The sequence below is a fragment of the Corvus brachyrhynchos genome, unplaced genomic scaffold (genome assembly GCF_000691975.1).
Source record: "Corvus brachyrhynchos isolate BGI_N302 unplaced genomic scaffold, ASM69197v1 scaffold783, whole genome shotgun sequence".
In the NCBI taxonomy this organism is placed as follows: domain Eukaryota; kingdom Metazoa; phylum Chordata; class Aves; order Passeriformes; family Corvidae; genus Corvus; species Corvus brachyrhynchos.
In genome coordinates, this window is record NW_008236979.1 from 183246 (window position 1) to 189245 (window position 6000).

The window sequence follows — 6000 nt, forward strand, 5'->3', positions numbered from 1 at the left end:
CATTAAAATACCAGTCCTCTTAAAATAGGAAATAGCTGAGCAAATGGAAGCTGCTTGAGTAATTTACCCTTTTTTATGAGTGAGGACATAAATGAGGACTAAAATTAATCCTAGAAAGTAATTCAAATTACAAAAATGCCTCAAAAACTGCAAGCATTATTGAAAAGAATGAATCATCTTGAAACAATCATACAAATGGGCCAGTGTCATTGGAAGAATTGCACATTCTTAGGCACAGTCTAATGGCTTTTGCCAGAAAGGAACTCTGCTTGGATTTGCATAATTTCTTTGAACTTTTATCATGTCATGAACATTGATTTGCTTCTTTTATTCTTAAAAAGGGGGGTATGGTAAAATTTTAGACCCACTGTATGCTCAATATATTAAGTCATAAATGTAGCTGCCCTGCAAGGTTATTACAATCAAATTCAGACTAAAGAAATTGAGAATTAAATAGTGACAATTAAAAAATAAAGCATTTCATTTAAAATCAGAATTTAAAGTTTTAATTAAATCATGGGATCTGAAAACACTGGGAATAAACTTGCTTTCCTTTTCCCATCTATGAGAAAAAGTAGGTATGATAAGATGTACCACTTTTAAAATTTTTAAAGACATGGTGATCCAAAGTAAATAGTTTTATAAGCTACAGACTTTGAAAAATATAAATTCCAAAACTGAAGTGTATTTTAATGCATTTACATTCTTCATATGTCTAGCATATTTCTGAAAGTAAAAAATATCCACAGATACTTCATGCATTCTAAATAAAATTTCAACTTTCATTCAAATAGAGCTTGACAACTCATTAGCAAAAACAGTTGTTAGGGAAAAATATAGATGTTAAATAATATGATGACTTTATGCAAAGCTGTATTAGTTTAAGTAGATGTGTACAGTTATGAAGTACCCTCATGTTTATCAATTAGTATTTTATAATTAAAAATCTAAATGTAAACCAAGGTTACAATCAGTCAGACTAATCAAGGTTTCCTGAGTTATTGAACAAACCATGATTAAAATCAATGATTTAAATCACAGTATTTGAAATCAATCAGCAGTGATGTCCATGGTATGCCTTTATTCTATGTTAAATTTAAAAAAAGAAGGGATACAGGACTACGTGAGCCCATTCTGCCAAATTCTCAAAACCCTCAACTGAATCTCCAGCAGCTAAACACGGGCTTGAATGCCACAGAGATATGGGAGTGTTTCTGCTTATGCAAGCAGACAAGCCAAGAATGAAATGAGAAAATCTTAGTGTTACAGCACACAAAAAATACTAAACCCTTAAGGCTCAAAGTTTTAAAAACTTAAAATTTTAAAAATGCATGTTTAAAACCAAAACTGTTGAGTCTCTCTAAGTTCCCCAGGGCATTCACTGAAGTTATGGATATTGTGGGTGAATATTCCTTAAGACAAACTCAGTGTCTCGCACACAAGGCCCATCTCCATCTGTGCCAAGTACCTGCATAGCTTTGACACAGTGTGAAATTGGAGAATATTTCCTAAGAATAAGCTCAAAATCATGTGTTGGATGTTGCTCAACACTCTTTAAAGCCACAAATCACTGCAGATATCTTGCTTACTAACAGCCAGCCAACTTTCCCCTTCACTTTTAAATTCCCTATGGAATTGAAGGAGTTTTCAGAGAGCTATGGAAAAAAATTATAAAGAACAAAATAATGAAAAATTAGTCAAATGTGGCTGAACAGTTACAAATCCAAGCTGCAGACTTTTCCAAGAACTATGATAAAAAGGAATTTTGCATCCATTTTAGCTAATTTCTAATGGAGAAGTCTGTCATGTTTATACATCAGCTCTGACATTTCTGAATATTGGCAGCAATCACCTATATTTTTATCTAATGAAAGGACAGTTATGTCCTGTCTATAGGACTGCACTGAGAATTAGAGAGCCTTTAAAGGAGGACTGCAAAGTAAATTTGCTTCTTCTCCATTTTGATGCTCTGTTGTTTGAAACACAACCTCACTTTTCTGACACTTCCTGGGCAGTGAGGCAAAAGATGACTCCTATTTTTACCTTCCCACCTCCTCCTTCTTCAGCAGGTATGGTATGTTGGCTCTGCTTTACTTCACTATGACCAGAACCTTATTGGAAATTTCAAATATTTACTGGGAGATTTACTGCCTGCATCTTTTTCGAAGAGATAAGGCTATTGAATAATTAACAAAGATATCTTTCTCCCACAAGTTCATTAAGCATTAAGCTTATTATTTATATCACAATAGAGCAAAGATCCCCAGTTGCAAGACAAAATCCAACCCTGTTAGACTCTGTGCTGATAGGCATGAAAGCATTTGTCCCACAAAACTGACATTCTTTGAGCCAGAACACAATGTGCAAAACAGACAAGGGCAAGCACACAAAACATGATGTGAAATCTCCACGTGGACGCCGGCTGGTTGGGGAACAGCTGCACAAGGATTATTCATGCACATGGAACACTTTGTTGGTCAGTTTGAAAACTCTGGTCCACGTCTTGGCTGTACTGTAATGCTCTTAACTCCCAGGAGAGACTGTTACAAAGAAAGGGAAGTTGAAATATTTTCCCTCTGCTTCTTTCCAAACTGTATCACCACTGGGTACCTCGGCATTTATAGGACACAAGGATCTATTTCACTGAAAAGAAACTATAGTGAAAGTCTTCATCACCATTTCAGAAGATGAATTTTTCAAAATGAAAACTCCTGTTAGGTGATTGTAATGCTTAAGTTTCTTTTGGATAGAGAGGTTTGTCCCAGAAAACCCACTTTTCACTGGAAATGCAATTTCTCAACTAGTTAATGTACATCACTAAAATGATCCAACCTTTCAGCAAAAAGGTAATCAGAAATAATTAAAACTTCCAGACCAGCATACAGACAAGGAATGAACAGAGAAAGGGCTCAATGTCAGGTAGAAAATGGTGTAACATTCTTATTACTGAAGTGCTTTATTGTGGAAACAGTGAATTACCCAAGGAAAAAAGATCTCTGCTTAAGGAAGAAGGACTAAACTATATTCAAAGACATGTAGTCTCTTCTGAATTTCAGAGATGATGCCTGAGCCAGAAGAGCTCTGGCTCGAGTTCCACAGCCTGCTGGCACCACCTCCTGTGCCTGTCCCAAGTGGGGGGATCTCTGTACAGCTGCTCTGCTCTCAGCTGGACTTTTCACGCCACCTCTTGTGAGTTCAAGAAGAAATGCAAGAGAGTGTGGTACTTCTTTAAAATGAAGGTCTGACTGAACTAGAGATTTTTATTCAAAGTCTGCATCAGTTCATTTACCAGCTGCTTTGGGGAGAATTCACTGATAAAATGCCCTAATGGAGGGCATTTTATACAACTATGCAACTGCACAGTTGCAGCTTTGCCCAAAATTTAGAAATAACAGGTGCCTGCACAACTGCTTTTCTGGAGAGACAACGTGGACCTTAAACACAGTGTGTTACCATGCAGCCAGAACACAACAGAGCGTAGAAAAAGCTTCAGACAGTAAAAACCAGGCAATCATGATGCTGAATACAAAACTGGACACTGTTTAAAACATAAATAGCAATTACTGGGATACATTATTGCATTACTCCTTTATCAGGTCCAAAGAAAAAACTTTATGTCTTTGACAGAATCTTGAAAATTCTAAACCATCCAAGGCATCAACACCACACTTTTAGTTGGTGTTATCTACTTGTCCCCTGTTTCTGTGCTGCTCTACATCTGTCCCAGTCACTTTGCTTTACAGTTCACATGCCATTTATCAAGCTGTCATATGAAATAAAACAATAAGAAAACCAAACACCACTCATTTCATTTGTCTGCAAAGTTATTTACACGTATTTGATATTAGATTTCCTGATGAATGAAGGAAGATCCCAAAATTTGTGCACTGTGTATTCCTAGCAGTGGCCAAGGAATAGGATTGATTAAATTATAAACTATGATTACTCTATAGCATCTGAATACTGAAGGAGACTGTTTTAAAAATTTAGAATAAAAATGGAGTCACTGAATTGGTTCTTCAAGAAAATAGCTGTAACTCCAGGTAACACATGTGCAATGAAAGAAATATTAATATAAATAAGGTAAATAAGTACTATGGACCCAACTAATACTAAAGAAAAAAAGGAAAATGAATTATTTAGTATTTTCCCATCTTATTTTCACTGGTGTACACTACAATAGAGTGTAACAATATTCAGGTCCATGTTATTTGAGATGTTAACCCCTGTACTTGGAGGCATTTGATTTTCCTTGTAATCATCCAAGCAAAGTTGTCGGTAGGTTTTCATTTGTATGAAGTAACAGACACCAGAAAATGGCATGTCAGCATTAATGCAGACATTCTAGGATAGAAAGCTTCCTTTTACATTACACAAGCCAATCAAACCTGATACATTTGCAGTCTACTGAAGTCCCACAAACTTTCTTTGTTCTAAGGAAGGTCTCCTCTAGTGACCTACTTGAAAGTGACCAGGGGAAGCTGACAGCAGTATAGGATATAAAATAGATGCATAGTGTGAATCAGTCTCTCCTAAAAGAACTTGTATTAAAAAAAATCCTTTCAAAAAATGGCAAAGCATTTGGAAAAAAAAAATTATATGTGTATTAGCCAGCAGGAGAAACCTGGAAGTAATCTGAAACACTTTACACTAATTAAAATTAACTCTTTGGTGCCAGCAAGAAAGACTTTTCTGTATCTAAGTCAACTTTTGCACAAAGCTAAAGCATCAACTGGAGTATCTTTGAAGACAGAGGATGCTTCATTGATATTTTTTTTATTGATTAGTTCTGAACTTATAAACTGTTCTCATTTTTATTTGTCTGTTTTGGAGACTATTGCACTAAAATGACCTAAAACTCTATACTATACATTTCTACAAGTCTTTGTCCATAAGAGAACAAGATGCACCATGGCAGGTGCCTAAAGATTTTGAAGTAGTGCACTCTAAGCTGTTGAGAGCAGGAGCTGTGTGTAATGGTAAAGCAGCTTGTCAGCAGGACCCAATTATGACTTAAAAACCCAACAAATCTCATCACAAGAGATATGAAACGTTGCTTTATAATCCTTGCTACCTGTGGCTTCACTGTGGAAGCCAAGAACCAATTCCAATAGAGACCATGGCTGTGGGGAAGTGACCATCCAGCTCTTTGGCTTGCTCAGTATCAAACAAGTTTCACCTGTCATTTTCTAGGGGCATTTTGGCACCTGGAGTCAGGCATGTGGCGAGTGCCACGCTGCTGGACAGGTGTGCCACCTTTGGAGAGCCAGATCCAGATTCTTCTATGCTCTGGCATGCTTAGAAAAAGAATGTCAGTACTGTCCAAGGTCCCTATGTCTTGCAGTTCCTTTCCAATTATGCCTCCTAAATATCAATTTCCACATAATTTCTCTGTCCCAGAAGGATTCTCTGGGTGCCTGAAGTCCCTCATAAATTTTATGTTGCTTTTTGAAGTCTTATAAGGTGTTTTTCAGGTTCCTAAATTCTTCCTTAACTGATTAGGCCTGTGCATTTTCAGCTGCAAATCTACAATTATAGTGGAAAAGCAGCGCTTCCCAGACAGAGAGGCATGAAAACAAAAAAAGTCTCTTATTTTCCCTTTGTCTAAAGGTTTGATTACATGTTCTCAGGCAAATCAGATAACCTGAGATTCACTTCAGTCATTTGCTAAGCACAAACATTATCCATCTTTGCCTTCCATAGCACTTCATAATCCCAGGATCTCAGAGCCAAGTACCAGGACAAAATACAGAGTGTCTCCCTAAAGGAAAACTCCCCGGTGTCACAAGGAAAGCTGTAGCCATTTTGATGTATAAAAACTACACTAGGGGAGTGCTGAGTACAATCCAGCAGTCAGAGAAAGAAACCCCCAGAGACTGAAAGAATTAACTACCAAAGGCAGAGATTAATATCAGTGATTTACAAATTACCTTTTAAAAGTGTTAAAACCCAACAGCAAGCCAACTTAATTTCCCTCCCAAACTTTCTTTATTCTCTCTC

General features: G+C 36.7%; 1 protein-coding gene across 3 annotated transcripts in view; it reads right to left on the reverse strand.

Annotated features, from left to right (window-relative positions):
- ABLIM1 (actin binding LIM protein 1) overlaps nt 1-6000 on the reverse strand; it is a 132600-nt gene that overhangs the window by 82554 nt on the left and 44046 nt on the right. The window lies entirely within an intron of this gene.